This window comes from Cetorhinus maximus, chromosome 23 (genome assembly GCF_964194155.1).
Source record: "Cetorhinus maximus chromosome 23, sCetMax3.hap1.1, whole genome shotgun sequence".
Classification (NCBI taxonomy): Eukaryota; Metazoa; Chordata; class Chondrichthyes; order Lamniformes; family Cetorhinidae; genus Cetorhinus; species Cetorhinus maximus.
The window spans coordinates 7,252,529-7,270,711 of record NC_135901.1 but is presented as its reverse complement, the minus strand read 5'-3'; the positions used below and the strand labels follow the sequence as shown (position 1 = coordinate 7,270,711).

General features: G+C 41.2%; 3 non-coding genes across 3 annotated transcripts; all 3 read left to right on the top strand.

Annotated features, from left to right (window-relative positions):
- Positions 1-9,181: 9,181 nt before the first annotated feature.
- Positions 9,182-9,254, top strand: trnav-aac (transfer RNA valine (anticodon AAC)). The gene has a single exon. It is a non-coding gene; the product is annotated as a tRNA-Val (tRNA).
- Positions 9,255-12,390: 3,136 nt separating this feature from the next.
- trnav-cac (transfer RNA valine (anticodon CAC)) lies at positions 12,391-12,463 on the top strand. Its single transcript has one exon. It is a non-coding gene; the product is annotated as a tRNA-Val (tRNA).
- A 3,935-nt stretch (positions 12,464-16,398) lies between these two features.
- trnav-uac (transfer RNA valine (anticodon UAC)) lies at positions 16,399-16,471 on the top strand. The gene has a single exon. It is a non-coding gene; the product is annotated as a tRNA-Val (tRNA).
- Positions 16,472-18,183: the final 1,712 nt, after the last annotated feature.

The window sequence follows — 18,183 nt, the reverse complement described above, 5'->3', positions numbered from 1 at the left end:
TCGATTTTCAAACATGTTGAGACACCAGCAGGTTCACACCGGGGAGAAACCCTTCACCTGCTCCAAGTGCGAAAAGGGATTTAATCAGTCATCCCACCTGTTAACACACCAGCGAGTTCACACTGGAGAGAGACCGTTCACCTGCTCTCTATGTGAAAAGAGATTCACTGAGTCATCGACCTTACTGAGACACCAGCGAGTTCACTCTGGGGAGAGGCCATTCACCTGCTCTAAGCGTGGGAAGGGATTCATTCAGTCATCTAACCTGCGGACAAACCAGCGAGTTCACACTGAGGAGAGACATTTTAAATGTCCGGACTGCAGGAAGTGCTATAAAGGTTCCATGGAACTGACGCGCCATCAACGTGTTCACACTGACGAGAGACCATTCAGGTGCTCTCGCTGCGGGACTGGGTTCAGGTGGTTGTCTCAACTCACTACGCACAAGTACAGTCACACTGGGGAGAGGCCGTTCACCTGCTCTGTGTGTGGGAAGGGATTCACTCAGTCATCCAAACTGCTGAGACACCAGCATGGGCACAGTGATGAGAGGCCATTCTCCTGCTCCATGTGTGGGAAGGGATTCAGTCAGCAATCCCATCTGCTGACACACCAGCGAGTTCAAACAGACGAGAGACCTTTTAAATGCCCAGACTGTGGGAAGTGTTGTAAAAGCCCCCAGGACCTGATGCCTCATCAAAGTGTTCACAATGGGAAGAGGCCGTTCAGGTGCTCTCACTGCGGGACTGGGTTCAAGCGATCATCTCAACTCATTGTACACCAGCGAATTCACACTGTGGGGGTGACCATTCATCTGCCTTGAATGTAGGAAGGGGTTCACCCACCCATCCAACCTTGAGACACCAGTGAGTTCATACTGGGGAGAGTCCGTTCACCTGCTCTGAATGTGGGAAGGGTTTTACCCAGTTATCCAACCTGCTGACACATCAGCGAGTTCACACTGGGGAGAGACTATTTCCATGCTCTGAATGTGGGAAGGGATTTGCTTATTTATCTACACTGCAGAGACACCAGCAAGTTCACAAGTAATGACAATGGTTGGATTTTGCTGTTAATCACATCCAGAACTGAATTATGTGTGTTGGGGTCTATTTCTGATGATATTAATAAACTCCAGCCCAGTTATTCGGGCTAATATTGTAGATAAAGGTCAATTAGATTAGCTTTGTGTTAAACACACAGTGTCTTGAGTCTTTTCAATATTTCTAACCCAAGTTACTTCCTTCTGAAGTGCTCTCTCTCACCCCTGTCCCCTCCATCCTCACCTCCAACAACAAGTGTGAGGAGATCATGGAGCTTCTTTGTCACTAAGATTGAGACAATCTGATCAGCTGCCTCTGCTGCTTCCTTCCCTCCCTCATTGGCAGTGGCTGTGATTTTTTGAATTAGATTTTTACATAATCACTCGGTAAGTGATCGGGTGTCACTGAACATTTGACAGAAAATTGTTCCATTATCATTCTCACAGTGACTGTATCTGGCAGACCAAGTGATTCTATCTACACCAGCCTTTCTGGAGAAGATCACCAGAGAAGAGTGAAGACATTACAGTCCACAACCCAGCTCATAGTGGTGCACGCATCTGATAAATCCAATTAAAATGCAGAGTATATAGGTCTGCTACAGGTTTATCGATATACATTGATTATCAATCATAAGAAATAGGAACAAGAGTTCCTGGGTCCCCAGTTTGAAACCAGGCAGAAGCATTATCAAAACATATTTTAAGTGTGAGCAATAATTGATCTTTATTGTTAAATATTAACTGTATGTAATACCTTACAGCCATGTGACATTAGCTCTTCCCCTCTACAGTCTGTACACACTGAAACTAGACAGAATCTATCACTTGTTTCCATTTCCAGTCCTGATGGTTCAGAAAGCTTCCCTCAAAGCTGCATTTGCCAGCTGATTTGTGTAAGATTATTGAAGGCTCCTGCAGCATGATCTCCATCACCAACAGTCGGTCAAAGCTACATTTCAGACAGGGCAACAAATCCATCAACGATTCTGTCTTCCCTGCTCCATCGTGAGTGAGACAAGGAAAAGCAGTAGGATTTTGCCCCACCCTCACCAATCACCCACTGCGAACAGAAAGCAGTGACAGCAACTTCAATCAGCGGATTACTGCCCATCCCTGGGATGCAAGATACTCCAATATGGGCTAAACCTCCTAATACATCAAGCACAGATTCAGATTATTAACTTTAAACATTGCTGCTGTTTTCCGGAGTGAACCCCAGCTCTCCATTCCTCCAGTAGTGTCACCGCATTTAAATGGAGTCTGTCTCCATCCTGCTTTGTTAACATCACAGTTGTTGGGTTAGGAGTGAAAACTGCTCTTTTCTTCACTGGAAGAGTGGGAGAGCAGTTTGTAGGTGCGGGTCTGATATGCAATGAATGATGATTGAATATTTTTAAGTCAGAGGTAGATAGATTCTTGTTAGGCAAGGGAATCAAAGGCTATCGGAGTTAGATGGGAATATGGAAATCGAAACACAAGATCAGCCATGACCTTATTGAATGGCGGAGCAGGCTTGAGGGGCCGAATGGTCTACTCCTGTTCTTATTTCTTATGTTCTTATGACAGTTTAAAAGTGACAAGTTCCACTCAAGCCCCTGCACCAACAGAACTGCTCAGAGTCACAGAATTAGAATAGTCACTTCCTGGAGGGCTGATAGCATCGGGTCCACATCCGATCAGTTGAGAATGGTCTAATTCATAAGATTACAGGAAGGAAATTAAGGAACTGCACCTGAAATAATCCAAGTCACAGTGAAGAACGAAATGTTTGTCCCGGGTAACGGAGGGGAAGGATTAAGAGTTTTCAGTGTGGGACAGAACTGAGAGCAGAGAGAACTGATTGATACAGAATGGCATCATCATCCCTTTTGTGCTTTTTTCATTCATTCATGGGATGTAGGCAGTACTGCTGGGCCAACATTATATTGGCCATTCCTAATTGCTCTTGAGAACCGAGTGGTTTGCTTAGCCATTTCAGAGTCAACCACATTATTGTGCATCTAGATTCACATGTAGGCCAGACCAGGTAAGGACAGCAGATTTCCTAAAGGACATTTGTGAATTGGATGAGTTTTTAATGACAATTGATGGTTTCATCATTTAGATTTAATTCAAATTTCACCGCCTTCCATGGTGGGATTCAAACACTACCCTGGGCCTTTGGAATACTAGCCCAGTGACAATACCAGTCCGCTGCCCCCTCCATCTCCCCTGCCCCTCCCAACCTATCACAGACCTTCCCTTTTATTCTTTCCTCCTCTCCTCTGTATCTGTTTCAAACCTGTTACATCTCTAGCATTTACCAGTTTTGATGTAGCATAGTGGTATTTTCACTGGACTGGTATTCCAGAGATCTAGGGTAATGCTCTGGTGGTCCAACCATAGCAGGTGGTGAAATTTGAATTCAACAAAAATCTGGAATTAAAAGTCTGCAAAACCCCATCTGGTTCACTAATGTCCCTTAGGGAAGGAAATCCGCTGTCCTTACCTGGACTAGCCTACATGTGGCTGACTCTTAACTGCCCCCTGAAAAAATAGGCAATTTAAGGATGGGCAATAAATGCTGGCTTAGCCAGTGATGCCCACATCCCATGAACGAATGAGGGAAAAAAAACATTAACTCTGTTTCTCTCTCTGCCTGCTATTTCCAGCTGATTGAAAAGTCAGGAGTCACTCCGTAAAAAGAACAAAAGGGAAGATCTGTAATAGAGAGCGAGGCAGGATGGATTAACTGACACAAGAATGATGGACAGGACAACACGGAGCTGGTGATGGTGGACCCAGGTGGTTCGGAGTCAATGCTTTCTCCATCATGGCCTGAGCTCGATGGCCGGTGACCAAACGTTAAACAAACAAACCATTTTGTGTGAGAAACCTGTCGGCAGTGTCAGTGAACTGAAGGGCAGTAACAGGTAAAGAAATGATCATCAGTGATTTTGAAGGCTTGCTTGTCAGCTTCCCTGGTCAGTCCAACCATTGGAAACCTCCAAACATTCTGGTGACTCAGCACTGCCCTGTTTTCTACACAAATATTTATCCTCTGTAATATTCCAGTCCAGGAAGAAAATTATTTCAAACCAAATGAAGGAAACAAACTATTGAAGCATGCGATCTTGACAGGGCTCTGTTAAACTCCTTAACAAACATTTTCCTCTGTAATATAGCACCCTTGATTGAAGGGTTGTGGCGCAAAAGTAATAAGATTGTATAAATCAACTCGGATATAATGAGATGTTTGATCAGAGAAAAGAACACTTTCGTAAATTAGATATGAGATCAATTGCATAATTACATCATGTTCATATGGTAAAGTATATTAGTCCAAATCGTCATGTGAACCTTGTGAATTAAGGGAAACTAGGTACGGATTCTGCAGAAATGACTTTTTCAAAAGGGAATTCAGCAATTTAATGAAAGGGAGGAATAAAAAACTTGTTTAAGAGAGAGAAACAAATTGTGATTAATTAGTTTCCTCGTTTAAAAAGGGGCCTGAGATCGGATGATGGAAGGGCCTCTGTTGCCATTGTATGGATACATGGTGCTAGGCCATTTTATGATTACATTGTTATATCAGCCTCGCTGCAGCGTTCCCATAAGAGCAGCTGAATTCCATTTCTCCGAAACAGAGACCCAGAGTGCTGCTGCGTTCGAGCACAGTTTCCAGACAGGCTCACTGCAGCCATGGCAGTTTCTGTAGTGTAGTGGTTATCACATTCGCCTAACACGCGAAAAGTCCCCGGTCCGAAACCGGGCAACAGCATTGTTAAAACTTTCTCATTAAATAATTAGGATAATTTGCATCATTGAAACTTACCTGAGTTCCTATGTTATCGGCATATTGCATTTGCTCTCACCGAGGTCATAACATGAATGCAGCAAAATGAGTGGAAATAGATGTTCATATTTCACTGCGCTCACATATTAGCAGTTTGTTCAGTCAACAGAAATTAATGGGTGTTTCGATGCAGATTAACAGTTACTCAACATGTCAATGATGTTTCATAGTAATGTGTGCTCACGGAGGGAACAAATATAATTAATGTGTCATTCTCAAACCTGTTCCCTGTAAAATTCTTTGATGATTTTGTTGAAATGCTGACTGTTGTGCTAAATCTCAAATCAGACCCATATCAAGTGCATTACCTGGTGTCTGGCATTCTTTTGCTTGCCAGTCACGTTTGCAATTCGATGTTGTTGTATATTTCAGAGAGTCTCAAGTCAACCGAGGGCTTCAATATCAAATAGAAATATATTAATACTGAATGTTGAATAACGTAAAATAAATGCAGAGTAAAGTTTGTTGAATTTCGTCTTCTGAGGAGGAGAAGGGTGTTAATAATGATTGAGCAGAAAGCATTGCTGCCTGAGACATTTGCTGGACCGAGCATTCTGCATTATGAAATTTTAAAAAAACTGTTTCACCAGGTGAAAACCAAGAGTTGCCTTCCTGTAATAAGTGACCTGACCTCTCAGTCTAACCAGTGGAATCCTCCAAACATTCTGGTAGATCAGCATTGCCCTGTTTCCTAAAGGAAAATATAATCTGTAAAATTACATTCCCAGAACAAAATTAAATGAAACCAACTGAATGAAACTATCTATTTCAGCATGTGATCCTGGCAGGGCTCTGTTTAACTGTAGCAATCATTTTCCTCTTAACACCCTGGAATAATGAGTCGTGGGGCAAAGGTAATTAGATTGTGTAAATACCTCAGAAATAATGCGATGTTTGATCAGAAAAATGAGCACTTTCGTCAATTCGACATGAAATCAAGAGGAAAAGTAAATAATGTTCATATGCATAGCTATGTAAGGAACACAAATCTAAATCTTCACGGCATTGGGTGAGGGAAACAATGTCATTTAAGGCAAACGAGGCACGGAATCTGCAGAAACTCCATTTTGAAAGGGAATTGTGCAATTAATTGATATTCAGAAAAATAACAGGTTTACTAAAAGAGAGAAGGAAACTGAAGTTAATTTGCTTGCTCTTTAAAAAATCTGGCAGAGACAGGATGATGGAAGGGCCCTTGTATGAATACATGGTGTTATGCCATTTTATGATGACATTGTCATATGAGTCTGTCTGCAGCATTCCAAATTCTAGCAGCTGAATTCCATTTCTCCCAACCAAATAGCCAGGCAGCTGCTGAGTGACAGCTCAGTTTAACATTCCAGATAAGATCACTGTCGTGGTGGTTGCCCAGTGTTTCTGTCGTGTAGTGGTTTTCACGTTCGCCTCACACGTTAAAAGCCCATGATTCGAAACCCTAGCAGAAGCATTATCCTATCTCGCTAATCTCGAGAGGGAAATTTGCGTCATTCAGGTTTGTTGTTATATTTTACCTGAATCTCGCATGCTACAGAAATGGTGCTTTTGCTCTTACCTGAGCTTTAAAATGAGTGCAGCATAATCAGAAGCGCTGAAATTTCATGACACACTGAATAGAAATAGATGTTCATTTTTTGACTCGGCACATTTTAGCAGTTTGTCCGAACAGCAACAGAATTTAATGGGTTTTCTGTGCAGATTTACATCGTTACCCACGATCTCAAAGACGTCTCATAGTAAAGTCTGCTCATTCGGACAGGCGCAAGCTATCGTGTAATTGAAACAGAAGAAATGATCACATCTTTAAATAATCGGTCTTCAGAATAAAGTAGCAGGAAAAATGGCCCAGGGACTCTTGGAAACCGAGGCGCAGTGCAGACCTGCTGGCTTCCCTGCTGTCTTCTACATGGAGGCGATTTAGGCCCCAGAAGGCTTCTCACCTGGAGCAAAGAGGGATCAAATATAATGAACGTATCATTCTCAAAACTGCTCCCAGTAAAATTTTTGGATTTTGTTTAAAAGCTCACTGTGCTCAATTTTAAAAGAGCACCACATGGTTTGCATTACCTGTTGACTGGCATTCTTTCGGATATCAGTCATGTTTGAATTTCGAGGTTGGTATATATTTCAGAGAGTCTCAATTCCAATGAAGGCATCAATAATAGATCAACTATTAATATTAAATATAGAATAACGGAACAAATACTGAGTAAAGTTTGTTCAATTTCATCTCGCAAGGATAAGACAGGTGTTCCTCATGATTGAGCAGAAAGCATTGCACCCGGAAACATTTGCTGGACGGACACGTGTACATGTTGAAACTCAGAGCAAGCTGAGGCACCAGGGTGAAACGAACAGTTGTCTTCCTGCAACAAGTGACTTGGACCCTCAGTCCAGCCGTTGCAATCCTCCAAACATTTTGGTAGCTCAGCACTGCCCTGTTTGTTACACAACTGTTTATCCTCTGTAAGATTCTGGTCAGCCATTTTATGATGACATTGTTACATCAGCTTGCTGCAGCGTTCCTGAGAATAGCAGCTGTATTTCATTTCTCCACAACAGAGACCCAGATTAGTGGTTATCACGTTCGCCTCACGCGTGAAAAATCACTGGTTTGAAACCGGGCAGAAACATTATCCAAGCTGGCCAATTTTGAGAGAGGAAAATTTGTGTATGTCAGGTTTGTTGTTGAATGTTACCTGAATCTCACATGCTTCAGGCATGGAGCTTTTGCTCTTACCTGGGCCTTAAAATGAATGCAGCAAAATCAGAAACGCTGAAATTTCTTGAAACACTGAGTAGAAATAGATGTTCCTTTTTTGACTCGGCACGCATTTTAGCAGTTCGTCCGGTCAGCAACAGAATTTAGTGGGTTTTCGATGCAGATTTACATCATTACTCACCGTCTCAAAGATGTCTCATGCTAAAGTGCGCGCATAAGGACAGGCGCAAGCGATGCTGCAATTGAACCAGAGTAAATGACGGAACTGGTACAGAATCACTCCTTTAAATAATCGGTGTTCAGAATAGAATATCAGAAAAAACGACCGAGGGAGTCGTGGAAACCGAGGTGCAGTGCAGATCTGCTTGCTTCCCTCCTGTCTGCTACATGGTCATGGTTAAGGTGCCAGAAGGCTTGTCACCTGGAGGAAAGAGGGATCAAATATAATGAACGCATCATTCTCAAAACTGCTCCCATTAAATTTCTTTCATTTTGTTTAAAAGCTAATTGTGCTCAATTTCAAATGAGCACCACATGGTTTGCATTACCTGTTGACTGGCATTCTTTTGTCTATCAGTCATGTTTGCAATTCGAGTTTGGTGCATCTTTCAGAGAGTCTCAATTCAAATGAAGGCATCAATAACAGATACAATGTTAATATTAAATATAGAATAGCGGAACAAATACGGAACGAGATTTGTTTAATTTCGGCTGCCAAGGATAAGACGGATGTTCCTCATGATTGAGCAGAAAGCATTGCACCCAGAGTCATTTGCTGGACGGATACGTGTACATTTGAAATTCAGAGCAAGCAGAGGCACCAGGGTGAAACCTACAGTTAGTTCCTGCAACAATTGAGTTGGACCCTCAGTCCAACCGTTGGAATCCTCCAAACATTCTGGTAGCTCAGCACTGCCCTGTTTGTTACACCAATATTTATCCTCTGTAAGATTCCGGTCCAGGAACAAAATTATTTCAAATCAAATGAAATAAACGAACAATTGAAGCATGCAATCTTGGCAGGGCCCTGTTAAACTCCGAAACAAACATTTTCCTCTGTAATATCGCACCTTCGATTGAAGGGCTGTGGAGCAAAAGTAATGAGATTGTAAAAATAGTAAGGTTGAAAAAAATAACACTTTCGCAAATTCGATGAGATCAATTGCAAAATTACATCATGTTCATCTGGCGAAGTATATTAGGAACCCAAGTCCAAATCGTCAAGTGAACCTTGTGAATCAAGGGAAACCAGGCGTGAATTCTGCAGAAACGACTTTTTCAAAAGGGAATTCAGCAATTTAATGAAAGAGAGGAAAAAACTGGTTCACTAAGAGAGAGAAGCAAATTGTAATTAATTAGTGCGCTCGTTTAGTGTGCCTCGGATCGGATGATGGAAGGGCCCCTTATGCCTTTGCATGGATACATGGTGCTAGGCCATTTTATGATGACGTTGTAACATCAGTCTCGCTGCAGCGTTCCTGAGAATCGCAGCTGTATTTAATTTCTCTGCAGCACGAACCCAGATTGCTGCAGTGTTACAGCGCAGTTTAGCATTGCGGACAAGCTCCATAAATGTACGGCAGTTTCTGTAGTGTAGTGGTTATCACGTTCGCCTAACACGCGAAAGGTCCCCGGTTCGAAACCGGGCAGAAACATTATGAAAACTTACTCATTCAATAGTGAGAATAATTTGCACCGTTGAAGCTTACCTGAATCTCATATATTACAGGCATAATGCATTTGCTCTCACCGAGGTCATAAAATGCATGCAGCAAAATCAGCACGTCCTTCGATGCAGCTTAACACAGTTACTCACCATGTCAAAGGTGTCTCATTGTAACGTGTGCTCACAAAGACAGACAAAGAGTGTTCAGATCTATTCACCGCATCATTCTCAAGCCTGTTCCCTGTAAAGTTCTTTGATTTTGTTGCAATGCTGACTGTTGGACTGCCTCTCAAATCAGACCCATATCAGGTGCATTACCTGGTGTCTGGCATTCTTTTATTTGCCAGTCAAGTTTGCATTTCGATGTTGTTGTATATTTCAGAGAGTCTCAAGTCAACCGGGGGCATCAATGTCAAATATATTAATACTGAATGTTGAATAACATAAAAAATTGCTGAGAAATGTTTGTTGAATTTCGTCTTCTGATGAGAAGGCTGCTCCGAATGATTGAGCAGAAAACATTGTTGCCTGAGATATTTGCAGGACCGAGCCTTCTGCATTATGAAACTCAAAACAAACTGAAGCACTAGGTGGACACCAAGAGTTGTCTTCCTGTAACAAGCGACATGACCTCTCAGTCTAACGCTTGGACTCCTCCAAACATTCTGGTAGATCAGCACTATCCTGTTTCCTAAAAAAACATATATTCTGTAAAATTACATTCCCAGAACAAAATTATATTAAACCAACTGAAAGAAACGGCCTATTTCAGCATGTGATCCTGGCAGGGCTCTGTTTAATGGTAGCAATCATTTTTCTCCGTGAAATAACACCCTCGATTAACGAGTCGTGGAGCAAATGTATTTAGATTGTGTAAATAACTCAGAAATAATCAGGCATTTGATCAGAAATAGAAGCACTTTCGTCAATTCGATATGAAATCAAGAGATAAGTAAATAATTTTCATATGCATAGCTATGTAAGGAACACAAGCCTAAACGCTCATGGCATTGGTTGAGGGAAACGTTGTTAATTCAGGCAAACTAGGCATGGAATCTGCAGAAACTCCATTTTCAAAAGGGAATGATGCAATTAATTGATATGCAAAAAAATAAGAAGTTCACTAATAGAGAGAAGGAAACTGGGGTTAATTCGTTGGCACTTTTAAAAAGCTGACTGAGACAGGATGATGGAAGGGCCATGGTATGGGTACATGGTGCTATGCCATTTTATGATGACATTGTGATATGAATCTGCCTGCAGCATTCCAAATTCTGGCAGCTGAATTGCATTTCTCCCATCCAAAGAGCCAGAGAGCTGCTGCGTGATAGCACAGTTTAACATTCCAGATAGGCTCACTGCAGTTATGTCTGGCCAATGTTTCTGTGGTGTACTGGTTATCACGTTCGCGTCACACGCGAAAAATCACCGGTTTGAAACCAATTAGAAACATTATCCAAGCTTGCCAATTTTGAGAGAGGAAAATTTGTGTATGTCAGGTTTGTTGTTGAATGTTACCTGAATCTCGCATGCTACAGGCATGGTGCTTTTGCTCTTACCTGGGCCTTAAAATGAATGCAGCAAAATCAGAAACGCTGAAATTTCATGACACACTGAGTAGAAATAGATGTTCGTTTTCTTGACTCGGCACGCATTTTAGCAGTTCGTCCGGTCAGCAACAGAATTTAGTGGGTTTTCGATGCAGATTTACGTAATTACTCACCGTCTCAAAGATGTCTCATGCTAAAGTGCGTGCACAAGGACAGGCGTTAGTGACGCTGCAATTGAACCAGAGGAAATGACAGAACTGGTACAGAATCACTCCTTTAAATAATCGGTCTTCAGAATAGGGTATCAGGAAAAACGACCGTGGGAGTCGTGGAAAACGAGGCGCAGTGCAGATCTGCTGGCTTCCCCCCTGTCTTCTACATGGTCGTGATTAAGGCGCCAGAAGGCATCTCACCTGGAGCAAAGAGGGATCAAATATAATGAACGCATCATTCTCAAAACTGCTCCCATTACATTTCTTTCATTTTGTTTAAAAGCTAATTGTGCTCAATTTCAAATGAGCACCACATGGTTTGCATTACCCGTTGACTGGCATTCTTTTGTCTATCAGGCATGTTTACAATTCGAGTTTGGTGCATCTTTCAGAGAGTCTCAATTCAAATGAAGGCATCAATAACAGATACAATAATAATATTAAATATAGAATAACGGAACAAATACGGAATGAGATTTGTTTAATTTCGGCTGCCAAGGATAAGACGGATGTTCCTCATGATTGAGCAGAAAGCATTGCGCCCAGAGTCATTTGCTGGACGGACACGTGTACATTTTGAAAGTCAGAGCAAGCAGAGGCACCAGGGAGAAACCAACAGTTGGTTCCTGCAACAAGTGAGTTGGACCCTCAGTCCAACCGTTGGAATCTACCAAACATTCTGGTAGCTCAGCAATGCCCTGTTTGTTACACAAATATTTACCCCCTGTAAGATTCCGGTCCAGGAACAAAATTATTTCAAACCAAATGAAGTAAACGAACAATTGAAGCACACGATCTTGGCAGGGCTCTGTTAAACTCTAGAACAAACATTTTCCTCTGTAACTTCGCACCCTCGACTGAAGGGCTGTGGAGCAAAATAATAAGATTGTAAAACTAGCAAGGTTGAAAAAATAACACTTTCGCAAATTTGATATGAGATCAATTGCATAATTGCATCATGTTCATCTGGCGAAGTATATTCGGAAACCACGTCCAAATCGTCATGTAAACCTTGTGAATTAAGGCAAACCAGGCATGGATTCTGCAGAAACGACTTTTTCAAAAGGGAATTCAGCAATTTAATGAAAGAGAGGAAAAAACTGGTTCATTAAGAGAGAGAAGCAAATTGTAATTAATTAGTGTGCTCGTTTAGTGTGCCTTGGATCGGATGATGGAAGGGCCTCTGATACCTTTGCATGGATACATGGTACTAGGCCATTTTATGATGACATTGTTACATCAGTCTCGCTGCAGCGTTCCTGGGAATAGCAGTTGTTTTTAATTTGTCTGCAGCAGAGACCCAGATTGCTGCAGTGTTACAGCGCAGTGTAGCATTGCGGACAGGCTCCGTAATACCACGGCAGTTTCTGTAGTGTAGTGGTTGTCACGTTCGCCTCACACGCGAAAGGTCCCCGGTTCGAAACCGAGCAGAAACATTATGAAAACTTACTCACTAAATAGTGAGGAGAGTTTGCACCTTTTAAGCGTACCTGAATCTCCTATATTGCAGGCACAATGCATTTGCTCTCACCGAGATCATAAAATGCATGCAGTAAAATCAGCACGTCTTTCGATGCAGCTTAACACAGTTACTCACCATGTCAAAGGTGTCTCATTGTAACGTGTGCTCACAAAGACAGACAAAGAGTGATCAGATCTCATTAACGCATCATTCTCAAGCCTGTTCCCTGTAAAGTTCTTTGATTTTGTTGCAATGCTGACTGTTGGACTGCTTCTCAAATCAGACCCATATCAGGTGCATTACCTGGTGTCTGGCATTCTTTTGCCAGTCAAGTTTGCAATTCGATGTTGTTGTATATTTCAGAGAGTCTCAAGTCAACCGAGGGCATCAATGTCAAATATATTAATACTGAATGTTGAATAACATAAAAAATTGCTGAGAAATGTTTGTTGAATTTCGTCTTCTGATGAGAAGGCTGTTCCGAATGAGTGAGCAGAAAGCATTGCTGCCTGAGATATTTGCAGGACCGAGCCTTCTGCATTATGAAACTCAACACAAACTGAGACACCAGGTGGAAACCAAGAGTTGTCTTCCTGTAACAAGCGACATGACCTCTCAGTCTAACCCTTGGACTCCTCCAAACATTCTGGTAGATCAGCACTATCCTGTTTCCTAAAGAAAGATATATTCTGTAAAATTACATTCCCAGAACAAAATGATATTAAACCAACTGAACGAAAAAGCCTATTTCAGCATGTGATCCTGGCAGGGCTCTGTTTAACGGTAGCAATCATTTTCCTCCATGATATAACACCCTCGATTAACGAGTCATGGAGCAAATGTAATTAGATTTTGTAAATAACTCAGAAATAATGAGATGTTTGATCAGAAAAATAAGCACTTTCGTCAATTCGATATGATATCAAGAGATAAGTAAATAATGTTCATATGCATAGCTATGTAAGGAACACAAGTCTAAACCCTCATGGCATTGGTTGAGGGAAACGTTGTTAATTCAGGCAAACTAGGCATGGAATCTGCAGAAACTCCTTGTTGAAATGCTGACTGTTGTGCTACATCTCAAATCAGACCCATATCAAATGCATTACCCGGTGACTTACATTCTTTTGTTTACCAGTCAAGTTTGCAGTTCGATGTTGTCTATTTCAGAGAGCCTCAAGTCAAACAAGGGCATCAATATCAAATACATTAATACTGAATGTTGAATAAGGTAAAAAATTGCTGAGAAAAGTTTGTTGAATTTCTTCTGCTGAGGAGGAGAAGTGTGTTCATAATGATTGAGCAGAAACCATTGCTGCCTAAGATATTTGCTGAACCGAGCCTTCTACATTTTGAAATTCAAACAAACAGACACCAGGTGGAAACCAAGAGTTGTCTTCCTGTAACAAGTGACATGTCCTCTCAGTCTAACCATTGGAATTCTCCAAACTTTGTGGTAGATCAGCACTATCCTGTTTCCTAAAGAAATATATATTCTGTAAAATTACATTCCCAGAACAAAATTATATTTAGACAACTGAACGAAACGACCTATTGCAGCATGTGATCCTGGCAGGGCTCTGTTTAACTGTAGCAATCATTTTCCTATGTGATATAACACCCTCGATTAACGAGTCATGGAGCAAATGTAATCAGATTGTGTAAATAACTCAGAAAAAATGAGATGTTTGATCAGAAAAATAAGCACTTTCATCAATTCGATATGAAAACAAGAGATAACTAAATAATGTTCATATGCATAGCTATGTAAGGAACACAAGTCTAAACCTTAATGCATTGGGTGAGGGAAACGTTGTTAATTCAGGCAAACTAGGCATGTAATCTGCAGAAACTCCTTTTTCAACAGGGAATGGTGCAATTCATTGATATGCAGAAAAATAACAAATTCACTAATAGAGAGAAGGAAACTGGGCTTAATTCGTTGGTTCTTTTAAAAAACTGACAGAGACAAGATGATGGAAGGGCCATTGTATGGATACATGGTGTTATGCCATTTTATGATGACATTGTTATCTGAGTCTGCCTGCAGCATTCCTAATTATAGCAGATAAATTCCATTTCTCCCATCCAAAGAGCCAAAGCGCTGCTGCATGACAGCACGGTTTATCATTCCAGATAGGCTCACTGCATTCATGTCTGGCCAATGTTTCTGTAGTGTAGTGGTTGTCACGTTTGCCTCACGTGTGAAAAATCACCGGTTTGAAACCGGGCTGAAACATTATCCAAGCTTGCCAATTTTGAGAGAGGAAAATTTGTGTATGTCAGGTTTGTTGTTGAATGTTACCTGAATCTCGCATGCTACAGGCATGGAGCTTTTGCTCTTTCCTGGGCCTTAAAATGAATGCAGCAAAATCAGAAACGCTGAAATTTCATGACACACTGAGTAGAAATAGATGTTCATTTTTTGACTGAGCACGCATTTTAGCAGTTCGTCTGGCAAGCAACAGAATTTAGTGGGTTTTCGATGCAGATTTACAACGTTACTCACCATCTCAAAGATGTCTCATGCTAAAGTGTGCGCATAAGGACAGGTGCAAGCGATGCTGCAATTGAACCAGAGGCAATGACAGAGCTGGGACAGAATCACTCCTTTAAATAATTGGTCTTCAGAATAGATTATCAGGAAAAATGACCGAGGGAGTCGTGGAAACCGAGGCGCAGTGCAGGTTTGCTCACTTCCCCACTGTCTTCTACATGGTCACGATTAAGGCGCCAGAAGGCTTCTCCACTGGAGCAAAGAGGGATCAAATATAATGAACACATCATTCTCAAAACTGCTCCCATTAAAATTCTTGCATTTTGTTTAAAAGCTAATTGTGCTCAATTTCAAATGAGCACCACATGGTTTGCATTACCTGTTGACTGGCATTCTTTTGTCTATCAGTCTTGTTTGCAATTCGAGTTTGGTGTATGTTTCAGAGAGTCTTAATTCAAATAAAGGCAGCAATAACAGATACAATATTAATATTAAATATAGAATAATGGAACAAATACGGGGAGTGAAGTTTGTTTAATTTTGTCTGCCAAGGATAAGACACATGTTTCTAATAATTGAGCAGAAAACATTCCACCTGGAGATATTTGCTGGATGGACACGTCTACATTTTGAAATTCAAAACAAGCTGAGGCACCAGGCTGAAACCAACAGTTGCTTCCCTGCAACAAGTGACATGGACCCTCAGTCCAACCATTGGAAACCTCTAAGCACCCTGGTAGCTCAGCACTGCCCTGTTTGTTACACAAATATTTATCCTCTGTTAGATTCCGGTCCAGGAACAACATTATTTCAAACCAAATGAAGTAAACGAACAACTGAAGCACGCGATCTTGGCAGGGCCCTGTTAAACTCTGGAACAAACATTTTCCTCTGTAGTATCGCACCCTCGATTGAAGGGCTGTGGAGAAAAAGTAATAAGATTGTAAAAATAGTCAGGTTGAAAAAATAACACTTTTGCAAATTCGATATGAGATCAATTGCATAATTACATCATGTTCATCTCGCAAAGTAAATTAGGAACCCAAGTCCAAATCGTCATGTGAACCTTGTGAATTTAGGCAAACTAGGCATGGATTCTGCAGAAACGACTTTTTCAAAAGAGAATTGAGTAATTTAATGAAAGGGAGAAGAAATGGATTATTAAGAGAGAGAAGCAAATTGTGATGAATTAGTTTTCTCGTTTAAAAAGGGGCCTGAGATCGGATATTGGAAGGGCCTCTTTTGCCATTGTTTGGAAAAATGGTGCTAGGCCATTTTATGATTACATTGTTACATCAGTCTCAATTCCTGAGAACATCAGCTGTATTCCATTTCTCCGCAATAGAGACCCAGATTGCTGCTGAGTTACAGCGCAGTTTAGCATTCCGGACAGGATCAGTGCAACCGCAGCAGTTTCTGTAGTGTAGTGGTTATCACGTTCGCCTTACACGCGAAAGGTCCCCGGTTCGAAACCAGGCAGAAACATTATGAAAACTTACTCATGAAATAGTGAGGATGATTTGCGTCTTGGAAGCTTACCTGAACTTCCTATGTTGCAGGCAATATTGCGTTTGCTCTCACCGAGGTCACAAAGTGAATGCAGCAAAATCAGCACCTGCTGAGATTCCATGACACACTTGAGCGGATAGATGTTCGTATTTTACTGCGCTCACATATTAGCAGCTCATTTAGTCAACAAGATAAATCAATGGGTCTTTCGATGCAGCTTAAGAAAGTTACTCACCATGTCAAAGGTTTCTCAGTGTCATGTGTGCTCATAAACACAGACAAAGAGGGATCAGATCTAATTAACGCATCATTCTCAAGCCTGTTCCCTGTAAAATTCTTTGATTTTGTTGAAATGCTGACTGTTGTGCTACATCTCAAATCAGACTCATATCAAATGCATTACGTGGTGACTTACATTCTTTTGGTTGCCAGTCAAGTTTGCAATTCGATGTTGTCTATTTCAGAGAGCCTCAAGTCAACCAAGGGCATCAATATCAAATACATTAATACTGAATGGTGAATAAGGTTAAGAAAATTGCTGAGAAAAGTTTGTTGAATTTCTTCTGCTGAGGAGAAGTGTGTTCATAATGATTGAGCAGAAAGCATTGCTACCTAAGACATTTGCTGGACCGAGCCTTCTGCATTTTGAAATTCAAACAAACTGAGGCACCAGGTGGAAACCAAGAGTTGTCTTCCTGTAACAAATGACATGACCTCTCAGTCTAACCATTGGAATCCTCCAAACATTCTGGTAGACCATCACTTTTTCCTAAACAAATATGTATTCTGTAAGATTACCTTCCCAGAACAAATGCATTTTAAACCAAATAAACGAAACAAACTATGCCAGCCTTTGATCTTGGCAGGGCTCTGTTGAACTGTAACAATGATTTCCCACTGTGATATAACACCCTCGATTAGCGGTTTGTGGAGAAAATGTAATTAGATTGTATAAATCAACACAGAAATAATGAGATGTTTGATCAGAAAAATAAGCACTTTTGTCAATTCGATATGAAATCAACAGAAAAAGTAAATGGTGTTCATATGCATAGCTATGTAAGAAGCACTAGTCTAAATCTTCACGGCATTGGGTGAGGGAAACAGTGTTAATTAAGGTAAACTAGGCATGGAATCTGCAGAATCTCCTTTTTCAAAAGGGAATTGTGCAATTAATTGATATTCAGAATAATAACAGGTTTACTAAAAGAGGGAAGGAAACTGAGATTAATTCGTTTGCTCTTAAAAAAGCTGATCGAGAGAGGATTATGGAAAGGCCCCGTATGCCATTGAATAGATACATGGTGCTTTGCGGTTTTATGATTACATTGTTATATGAATCTTTCTGCAGCATCCCTGATAATACCAGCTGAATTCCATTTCACCGAAACAGAGACCCAGAGTGCTGCTGCATGACAGCATGGCTTAACATTCCGGATAGGCCCTGGTCAGTCGGACAGCTCACCCTTCATTCTCCCCTGATTCCGTTTCCTAAAGAGTTTGTAAATATTCACAGAACTGGAGACTGGGTTTCCTGCTTTGGTTCCTCCTCCATTTTTCCACCTGCCAACGAACAACATTTTCCAAAATCTCGTCACAATGTTCCGCCTTGCACCATGTTCAGGGGTGAACACATTCAGTTTTGTAGAGAGACTATAAAGGCCGGGATCGTTTTCTTTAGAGCAAAG